General features: G+C 28.2%; 1 protein-coding gene across 1 annotated transcript in view; it reads left to right on the plus strand.

The window, feature by feature from the left end:
- Positions 1-853: 853 nt before the first annotated feature.
- LOC145306487 (uncharacterized) overlaps positions 854-12,021 on the plus strand; it is a 28,645-nt gene continuing 17,477 nt past the window's right edge. The window contains exons 1-2 of the mRNA XM_080148617.1: positions 854-877; positions 11,283-11,406. The gene's annotated coding sequence lies outside the window, so the exon portion shown is untranslated. The remainder of the gene's footprint in view (positions 878-11,282; positions 11,407-12,021) is intronic.

Below are 12,021 nucleotides of genomic sequence, written 5' to 3' on the forward strand. Positions count from 1 at the left end.
ACTATATTCGCCTTCTTTAATATTACCAATTTCTTTCTTACGGTACGATTGGTTAGTATTTTTGAAAGCAACGAAAATTTCTCGGATTTATAAAGACAAATTAAACAATTAAAATGAAGAAAAATAGGTAAAAAGATATTGGAAAGGATTTAATGTCATTGATTAATGCATTTTAATAATTAAAAATATATATTTTAAAATTTTTGGGCTTTTAGAATTTGTTAGATTTATTTAGACACTCTTTCTTAGTGCACTTCAGTAGGTGCGTTGGTGACTGCGTGCGTGCTCTTTTATTAGAATTTTGTATAACAACGATAAGTAGGTTAGCCAAAAATTAGGTTTTAAACTAGAAAAAGACTAATACATAAATGCAGTTTTTTTTTATGTAGTTTATTACATGGGGTAAGGTTAGACCCACCAGCTTATTCTATTATATCAAGTATGATTTCGATAACTACTGAAACTATTGAATTCTCCATTTTTGAACATCTTTATCCAGGGGTGGCTTATGCTGTTTTATTTAGAGATTTAGAGTTTCAGATTGTTTTAGGCTATTTTTCTGCCCTTTCATACCCTTTAAATATACATTTATATGTATGTCATGATGCTGCGCAAAATGGTACAAAAAAATTGACGTCATATGATAAAATAACCAATGACAGGCGAGTATATATTTTACCATTGGTCAATTACAATGTATACTGGCCTCTCATTGGACAACTTTATAGTATGACGTCATTTTTTTTGTACCATTTTGCGCAGCATTGTATGTCATGCAAATCTAAATTACTTTATAAGTTTATCCCTTTACCGCTGGCGCTCTGTCGTAGTTGAATGAGAAATATTAGTTTCTCAGTCCGTCTTTGTTAGTGTTTAGGTAAGGACGTGTAACATTCTTACTCTTTTCAAATAATTAACTCTTTGTTTATTAAAATCTCATAAACTTCATCTATCATGGGGATATTTATATTTAAGAGAAAATATTTTAGTTATGGAAGTTAGAGTGTGTTTCTTGATATAGTGATTTTAAAGTGGTTATATGAAAAAATGTTTAAAACACGTTTTTTTTGTGATTTTTTTTTCATGGTTGAACACGTGAAAAGTATTTCAAAATAATATTACACTGGATTCAAACAGGTTCTTTACCATAGAAAAGTGTTTTGAATGATTTTAAGACGTAAAATGATATTTTCTTAGCCACTATAATGCCCTAACAAAAAACATATTTTAAATCTTTTATTTTAGCAGCAGTAGATAGTTTTATTATTAGAATTCAAACCTATCATCCTCCTGATAAAAAAATGCACTATATACTCTAAATATTAACCACTAAACTGACAATTAAACATTTAGAATAGGTTCACAACGAAAGAAATCTTCCCATATAATGACTAAATAAAAAAATGCTTTGTTTTAAAAAAAAAGAAAATCACTTGTTCTAAATGTCACTCGTAGTGACGTCGAAACACAAAAGAATTTTTGCCCCCTGTGAAAAACCAAAACTATGTTTTATCAAAAAAGATCAAAATAAAATAATCATAGGTTGTTTATTTCGCAATTGTATTCGTTATAATTCTTTGACTGTAGGCAAATTAGATAATTCTAGTAACTGTTATTATTAAGTATAATCTTTAAAAATATACATTCATGTAAATTTTCTATATAAAACAGAATATCTATATATCTCTCTGTCTGTATATTTCTACAAAAATATCACAGCGAAGCTTATTTAAGGTCCCGGTAAGGTTTTTATCTCATAGAATTGAATTAACTCAAGTACAAAAGGTCATCCCCATAGTTAACTTTTAAGTTTTTAACCATAGTTAAAAATGAAAATTAGTGGGTCGACCTAAACCCACCTCGACCCCCACAACAATCCTTTTTTAAAAAGTACCTTAAGATGCCTCTTGGGGCTTAGCTGTTTTTTTTATTATTGTCATATAAAATCAGTGCCAATTTATAAAATTTGGTTACATTGAAGAAATAACCATTTAAGTTACCCACCTTAAAGTTAATGACCTAAGGGGCTTTTTAGATTTATATGATTTAAGGGATCTAAAGGGATACGTCAATGGCCAATAAAGTGCTGACATTCCCAAAGATGATACAAAAAAAACTGCCCATTTTGTAGATTACAATTAGTAGTTGAAACGTTTGTACACTAACTTAATGAACCAACCAATCAAAATTCAATAAAATCCCGAAAGTTGTTGAACAAACAATTAAGAAAATGTATTATAAAACTTTGTCTTTTTGGACACTAGTGTAATTTACAGCCCAATATCCTTTCTATTTTTTTTATTGTGTATATTTTGAGGTTAATGTATAACAAAAGAAAATTGGTTAATTTCTTTGTTTCTTTTTGATGTATTTTCTGGATAATTAAGTATTATTAAGTGTTATCAAGTATCCCAGATCAATTACTGAGAGGTTTAGGCAATTATTGTTGGGATATTCCTTATTGCGATCGCAATGTAAGAAGGTTAACAATATGCAAAAGTTGCGAAGCAAATGAAGGACCTTTTCGTCTGCTAGCAAATTGTTTTCTGCCACGTAGCTGTGTTAATATACTCGACACTATTGGTTGATTTTCAAAAACCCAATTGAGAGTCGGCCTAGGGTCCTTAGGATGCGGACATATGTGTTTTGCTCTAATAACAAAATAATGTTTTGTAATTTTTTATAAGTATCATGACTTAAAGACCAACCAAGTAAATTATATACTTGATGCTTTTTGACACAGGGAATCTTCAAGAAAATTTCTGTCTATCTTAAATCATATTTCTCCCAGACAAACATACAAACAAACATCCACAACGCATACAATATCATCAAAAGCGTAATGATTATTTTTATGAAGTGGCACTCCTTGGAAATAATACATTTTTTTTTTGTTTTTAGTTATTTAATTGCGTATTTCATATATAAACTACATCATATCTTAATATATCTAAAACTTTGAGGTCTATATTTTTAAGGGAAGATTTATTGTAAAATAAAATTAAATTTCGCTTTTTTGATAATATTTATTCTTTAAAAGTTTTAAACCAGTATGTGTATTTGTGCAGGGATATAAAGGGATAAGACAAAGGCTGATAAAGTGAAATACATACAAAATGATGACACACAAAATTACCCCTTTTTGTAGATTAAAATTTGTGGTTGAAACGTTTGAACACTTAACTTAACAAACCAACCAATCAAAATTCAGTAAAAGTCCTCAATGTTATTAAGGCAACGGATAACATGAAAACATTTTTTTATTTGTATTTGTGCTTAGGATCAACTTTACTGTAAAGCTTTCTATATATCAAAGGAAGGTTTAAATGTATTGTTTACCCTCCCAAGGGAAATCACCTCTGGAAAGATTTTGATTATTGATTTTTGATATCTTTTCTTTTTAAAGCTAATAATGAAAGTGGAGGGTCGTATTTACCCGCCCTCCTTTCCCTTGAATTTACCCCTAGAGGCCTCTTATATAGTATCTTTGAATTAACATAGTTAGTGATACATTATTGAGATACATTACCTATTTAAAGAAAAGCTTTGCTTTAAAAACTGCTAATTTTACCACAAATAGCATATAAAAAAACAGTATAAGAAAATATATATACTGCATTTGGAACCTTTTATTGTTATGAGTCCATTGATTAGATAATACTTAGATTGAAAAAAAAAAAAAATTTTAAATTTTTGCCTAAGAAAAGTAGTCAAATAGTTGAATAAAAACTTGAAAACAAATGGAATAGTCAATCTTGACTCCCCTTCAGCCCAGTTCTTCTTTAATGTAATTCGTAAAGTTTCATAAATGATATAAAATAAATACTTATACTTACAGGGTAAGGCATTAAGATAGCTTATAGGTTGCTATATTTAAATTATTTGTAGATTTTTCCACAGGGATAACATTTTCTTTCCCTGCATTGAAATGTTTTGTACTTTGAAATACACACAATTTTTAACAGCTTTGGATGAATTCAATGATCTTAGGTCACCTGCCCAACTTTTCAAAATTTTAGAGATTTTTACGGCCATATTATCAAGATTATAGAAAAGATTTCAAATTATTGCCAATATATATCTAACATCTAGTCAATGTTATATTTTTCTAAGTAATATACTAAACCACAAATTTTCAGGGCTAAGAAATGAAAACAGCTAAATATTTTGTTAAAAAATCCTCACTTAACAATTTTCAATATTATATTTTTTTAATTAGTTTAGCTGGAAATATATTGAAGCTGATGTCTTTTTAGACAAATAGCAATGTTGTATAATAAAACACGATAAAATCTTTTATTAATAACTATTTTTTTTTAAATTTACAAAGAATTGTGGTGCAGCCCATTTCTAAGCACATATTTACTGTTTTAAAATTTAGCTTTAATACTAGAACACTCCTTGAGTGAATGGTTATTGAAATTACCAAAGAATAAAAGAAAAGTAATACAATTTTTTGCAACCTGTGTTAGGTTTTATTATTTTTTGACAAAACAAGGATGACAACATCCATGAAAGCAAATCTTTTAAATCAGACGGTAGAACAATCAAATATCAACACTTGCAGAGTGTAAATACTTAATTAAGATTAAAATTAATAAGTTGGTAAAGATTTTGAGTTGCTATGCTTGCTAAGTCGTATCTTATTATTACAGGAATCTCATCCAAAACTTGAAATTTCTATGAAATTCTACCATAAATAAATTAACGAAAAATGCTAAGCGTTACGTACAAACGGACAGACGGACGGATGTACAGACCCTCATTATAAAATGAAAATATGTAACTACAAACCATTTTTAGACATCAAAGAAGTACAAATATCTATAGTTGGGTCTAAAATTTATGATACCCTTGTTAAATCTGACCTTTTACCATTTTAGAATTGATTGAAATAAAACCAGGTGCATTCATTATTTCAGTACTCCTAACCAGGGCGGAAGGGGACATTAGGCTGTTTAATACACTAGTCCCCAAAGTTTTTAGTAACGTTTTCTTATTCGTAGATTAACAACTTTGTGGGCTTTTATTGAATTTTGAAAGGTTGGTGCATAAAGTTAAGTGTTCAAACGTTTCAATTATTAATTGTTATCTACAGAAGGGGTAATTTTATGTTTTATCATTGGGGATTTGCATCAATTTTTCAGTCATTGTCTTATCCCCAATTTCCGAATCTTACCCATTACTAAAACATGGTTATCAGGTCAAATATTAAAATGCAATAGTGCTTTTTTCCTGGATGTTTATATAATTAATTATGAAACTTATGGTGTAGCACAACAAATGCCTTATCTGCTAGAAAAAAAGCAATAATTAACTGTTCAATATAATCTTACCTATCATTTATGAAATAATAATTCATATTTGTGGTAAAAGTATAGATGTACTTCTTTCTAATTTAGCAACAACAAATACATTTCAGTTCAGCTACAAGAATTTATGTGAACTAAAATAATATTACCAAAATCTTTGGTCATAGGAACACTTACTAAATCATGGTCTGTTTAAAACAAATTAGATCATAATATGGAGGCGTTAAGGATTTATTTATGTTTAAAGAGCAAATTACAATTTAAGCTTAATTGATAAATGCAATATAGCAATGGTTTTATAAAAAAATCATTAATAAGAAAGAATAACTAACTAAAAAGATATGTATGTGAAATAAAATATTTTCTACTAGCTGACCTGAATTATTTTTCTTTTTACTTTTCTTTTTACAAAGCATATTATTAGATTCCAAACTTCACCCTGCATTATTTAAGTTTTCTACCCCATGTATAATTTTCTCTGTGTAATTTTGCCAAAAACTAAATGCACTTTTTTGACACACTAATAGTTGCTGCATACCTCTTCAGGTTATTATACTATTTATGGTTCCATTGAAAATCTACCAACACTGTACTATATTATTTAAAACATAGTTACTTAGCCCCAAAGTGGGTTTAACCCTGAATGGAGCCCATAAATATACAACCTTAACCATTGCAATATGAAGTTAACCTAACAAATAGAAATTATATATCATTTTAAAAAATAAATTTTTTAGTTATATGTTTTTCTGACATGTTTTTTCAGGGATTAATAATTTTTTTTTGCAAAGAGAAGAATTAAAAAATGGTGTAAATATAATCTATTTTTATTTATGTTGTATATTTCATCAATTATATTGCCTAATATTATCTTTAGATGCTTCAAATGTTTAAGAAACATAGACATAAAAAGAAAAGAGCAAAAATATTTTACTGAACAAACATATAATATGATTGTAATATAACAATCTATATAATTCTTATTCTGAAATAATATTGTGTTGACATAGATATTTATCTAAAACTTATAGGATAAGCTAGATTCAATTGGTTGAATAAATAATATTAACTAATCACTAGTGTTTGATGTTATGAGAAGGATTATTTGTATGTAAAAATATGCATGATATCTTATTAGGTCTAATTTACATTCCTTGCCTTATGTACACAACTATTATATACCTTGCATATAGTCAGAAATAAATGGAACTATGTTTTAAAAAATTATATAAATTGCCATTATAGGTTAAACTGACAAGTCTTTAGACTCCCATTAAGGATACACAAAAGTAATTGAATTGATTTTAAAGATTTATATTTAAGCTTTTACTTTCTAAATGCTATAACAATTTCTTTTGAAAGAAACTTTTTTACTTCAATCTTTTAAAAAAAGAAATATCTCAAGCATTTTTAATAAGTTTAATTTTATCATTTGATATGTTTTGTTCAAAATGAAAAAGTTTTATCAATCCCAATCCTTTCTATTCCTGTCTACCTCCATCCTCATCCAAATGCAAAAAAAGAAGATAAGTAGGGAAGGGGAATTAATAAGATAAAAGAAAAAGAGAGGGATAAATTACACAGTGAAATAAAAAGTCACGAATATTTTATCAAAATTACTTGATTTCAAATCTGCAATAAATTATCGTGTAATTATTGATATTTTATTAGGCTTTGTCGACAGCTTTACCAATAGAATATTAACCATTTTGTGACATCATAAATAGCACCACATCGTATGACTACATAAATTTTCATAGCAGCATCTGGATTATTAATTAGTTTGAAAGTAACCCTTATTATATGGAATATTTTCATAAAAAAAATAAACTCCTTAGTTTTTTTTTCTTGTGTGAGAGAATGGAATAGATCAGGGACTGATATTCACTAGTTTAATAAGATTAATCTTTTTTTGTTAGGTGAAGACTTATTTTTGGTAAAAGTTGTGTAAAAAAAATAAAAAGATTAAGAGGAGTTTTTTCCTGGATAAGATATCTTAAAATTGAGCATACATTTAATTGCCTAAACCCTGCTCAGAGCTAATGGAAAGCTTTCTTTATATTATGGGCTCATCAGTCCAACCTTTTACTGTAAGCAAATATTGAATTAAGCTAAAATTCTTCTTCTTTATTTATAAGAATGTTTGTCATAATCCCTGGTAGTGGATAAAAGTTTTAGTTGTTTGCCAAAAGGTTTTATCAGAATAAATTGTTGGCATCCCCGTGCCAAAACTTTATAAAGAGCTAATATTTTTCACCGTTTGTCAACCCTGGATTTTTATGTCATATGTTGTTTAGTGATTAATTATTAGCCATAAATTTAGTTTGGGAATTAGGGTGAAGTCCTAGAAATAAATAATTTGTTCTGTTGTTATTTATTTAGTAAAGCTGAATGTGAAATCTTTCAAAATGTAAGATTTCTAACAGAAAAATTAGATTGGTCACCTGTGAAAAATTAATTATGTATGATAAATCCAGGAACTATAAAATGTATGGGAATAAAAATTTCCGCAGATTATTTTAGTATATAATACAAGCAGCTTTGTCATATTAATATAAATATAAAGAAAACATTTATTATACTTGTACGTTTTTTATCCCTTTATACCTATATATTTTTTTGGGGGGGAAATTTATTGTGAAAACAAGAATTTTAACCATAATCCCCATTCCCCTGATAATAAAAGATTTTTTTTAGGGGGGGGGGGAGATTAACAATTATAACCCAAGTTAAAAAGTATTATTCCACCAAAACCTCTTAAATTATGCAAGTATTTTGTTTAATGATTTATAGACTGAACATTAGAGTAAAACACTAGAGGGAGAAAGGGTTACAGAACTGTATCTCCCCACCGCAACCGCCTTGAACAACCTTTCTATTGGGTCATTGAAAATCAACCAATGGTGTTGCTTATAATAACAGAGCCAAGTAGCAGAAAATAATTTAGAAGCAGACGAAAGAGATATTTGAAAAAGGAAGAGGGTAGTCTGTACATAGACCTATACTATAGATCTGTTGACTAAACGACCAACTGCACACTTTAAAACAGGATCATCAAGTTAAACATGAAAAATGTATGCATATATACCAATCAAAGGTCCAATTCCAATATTTTATCAGAAAAATATCCTAATACTATCTGAAAAGCTAGATTAAGTGATTTTTACTGCGTGCTTTTAGGTTGCTAAATTTTCAACAATTTGCATTTTCATCAGGAAAATTGAAACCACATTCTCTATTTGTATTTTAACTATTCAATACCTTCCACAACAAAACAAACCAAAAATATTTGTATATACATACAACAAAATCAAATATAAAGTTTATATTTTCTAGATAGGCTTACTTTATCTTATTATATTTGTATTTAGAACTAAATGCCTGGTCACAAATCAATTGAAAAAGAACCTGTAAAATTAAACACTTTAAATATTAGTTTAATTTGCGTTGTAATTTTCCTAAACCTTTTTGATTAATTATTTTATTATTATCCTAGCAATATCCACAATATAAATTTCTATTAACACAAGGATGACAACGTCCATACAAGTGAAGCTCTAAAACGGTAGTTCAAACAAAATTAATACTTGTATAGTGTCACAAATGAATAATCAGAATATAAATGTTTAAAATCTAAACAAAATTGTAAGTAAATTTGTTTAAAAACTACCTAAAAGTAGAATACTGTTTAAGGACATACTTACATTTTTAAGACTTTATTATGGAGATGCTTCACTGATTACACTATACCTTGTTGTAATAGGAATCAGTAGTCAAAAATTCAGATCAATAGGGTAATTATATCACATCAAATTATTTCAAAAAGGTTAGAAATAAACATGTTTAAGATGGACATACGGACATTCTAGTACAAAGTTGCTATTCTTTCTAAATCGTGGATAAATATTTTAGGAAAAAAGCTGTTACGGACGTACGAATCGGCCTTAATTATAGAAAAGCTTCATTTAAAAAAAAAAATAGCCTATACGGTTAAAAAGGTAAAGAACTTCTAAATAATCTTTGACTTGAGCTTGTATAAACATATTGATTGCAGTTTATTCATGTTTTGGGTATATATAAAAGTTTGATATAGATATGTATACCTAGCTTTTAAAGTTTGATCAAGTATACATAAATATGAGCATCTTTCAGGGGGGCAGGGATAGGACAATTCTCATTCCTCCAAACTATGATAAACTAACTTGCCACACAGATAAAATTTATGAGGAAAAGTTCCTTATTTTTCCTGGTACATCCTTTCACATAGCTAACCAATGAAAGAAGGAGTTTGTAGAAAGAGTTATCAACTTTATATTTGCCCCTTTGCAAATATGATATCTTTATTTGTTGATAACCTTTAAAAAGTAAGAAAGGGGACTTACAACAAAATTGTTTTCTTGTAATTCACAGACCTCTAAAATTTGGGTACTTAAATTAAGAAGTTGAAGATTTCTCTTTAGTTATTTGCTGCTTTTAAATGGTAAGACTTCGTCAAACATCATATTAATATTCTAAAAATAATAATAAAGACAAATGAATATCCTATTATATAAAGTAGTAAGCGTTTTTTGTCTGTCACGAAGGATCTCGCTAACCGCTGAACCGATATTGTTCTTCTTTAAAGTGAAGATTCTTATATGTCCTGGAATTTTTGGGGAGGGTATCTTCACCCCCCCCCCCCCAAAAAAAAAATATATATTTTTATTACTTTATTAACTCAAATTTAAATGGAATGAAGTCGACTTCTCCCCCTCCTACCTTAAGTGCCCCTAGAGGCTTCTAGGGGGCGTACCCGCTAGTTAATATATAAAGAGTAACAACGCATTTAGTATTCAACTTTGAAGTGTGATATGAAAATTCCGTCTTAAGATATCAAAAATACATGATGCTTATTATTATTTTCTAAAATATGAAGCCACAAATTGCCTAAATCTAATGCTTTATTAAAAATCTTGAACAATTTTGACATTGACTAACAAAAATTTACTGTTCTCTTCCATCTAAAATGTTGTTATTTTATCAAGAAGGGAGGGGATATTGACTGTGAATAATATTGTTTTCAATTTTTTTTTATAACAACGTTATCTTAGTTGTCGGCTTAATTACTTTTGATAATTTTATTGGATTTTGTTTTTATGGTTCCCAACTTATAATTTTGATTGGCAGAAGTGGTATATTTTAATCATCATTACAATTAATCGCCCATTGTCATATCCTTAAATCCCTAAGTATTATTATATGAAGTTGTACTACGCATGCACATAATTGGCCTTGTTTTATTTTATTCTGAATAAGTTGTATTAGATTTTTTGTAAGTTACAAATTTTAGATATAGCTGATTTATATTCCAGTATTTTTGGTTTTAACTTTTCTCAGTGATATAGTGATTTGACAATTGACATTAAAATATTTATTTTAGTTGTCTTGGATTTTGTGTACTAAAACCAAAGCAACATTTTTTTTGTCTAATGTTTATGTCTTTGGCTACTAGCACAGAATGCAACAAAAAATACAGATTTCTAGCAGACAAACTTACTGAAAATAATCAACAAAAGCTCTAACAGACAAGAAGACAACTTAATTAGAAAATAATTTAAATTAAGATTGTTTCAATTGGTTAAATTTTTTTTTCTCCTTCTAAGCAATATGGGTTGGTTAGAAAAAAAAAACTTACAGTGATTCTTTTACTAATCTGTCTAATTACACCCATATTTCAACCATTACCTAGTTGTGGTTTTTATAATGTTTGAGCTAGATCATTTAAATTACTGTAATTGCCAATTGGCATATCCATATATCCCTGGTTTTACATAAGAGATTTGCATCATAAAGCAAGTATAAAAAAAAACAGTATGACAAGTATTCCAAATTATTTTAAAAATTCAAAACATTATGTCGATTGCCTAATTTATTAATACCAATAAACTATGATAAACTTTTCAAAAATACTATAATTTTAATTATTTTTAGGCAAAGTTGTTTGCTATCCGTCATTGAAGCCCTGACGTCCTTGGCAAACTAGTTGCAGTGAACTATACAAACAATTACGGCTCCTGTCGTGTACTACAGTTGATACAACAGCTGATTGTAAAAGGTAAGATGTTATTAATTCGCGTACAAAACTGATGATCAAATAATTATGTAAGACGACTTTTATTTGTGTGTTTATGAAAAAATTAAAATGTCTCACTCTCACTCACTCTCTTTTATGTACAGTAATAAATTGCCTAAGCTGTATATACTTACTTAAAATACAGCTATTTTAGTATAATTATATATGTAAAAAAAACTTTGAATTTTATCAATTATTCTCAATCTTGAGTATTTCAAGGAAGCCATTAGCAAAATAGTTCTATAGATAGGAAATAGTTAAATTCTGGGATATTTCCTTTTAGTATATATTGGATAGTAAGTTTATTGAACACCTGAGGGATTGTATCTGGTTTAATCATACTTTTTAAACAAAAGTATTTTTTAACTTTTAAAATTTATTTGCTTAAAAATTGAAATTAAAAATTACAGTAAAATTGATGATTTGCTCTTAGTTTTGCAATAAATCCTTATACTAAAGTAACAGGATGTCTGTTTGTCTGTGTTTGTACCGAAGGATCTCGCTAACCACTGCACCGATCGGGTTCTCCTTAACAGGGTAGCTTCTTATAGGTCCCGGGAAGGTTTTTAACTATTTTGGGGGAGGGTACCACCACCC

Source organism: Acartia tonsa, chromosome 14 (genome assembly GCF_053477335.1).
Source record: "Acartia tonsa isolate MP-2025a chromosome 14, ASM5347733v1, whole genome shotgun sequence".
Lineage (NCBI taxonomy): Eukaryota > Metazoa > Arthropoda > Copepoda > Calanoida > Acartiidae > Acartia > Acartia tonsa.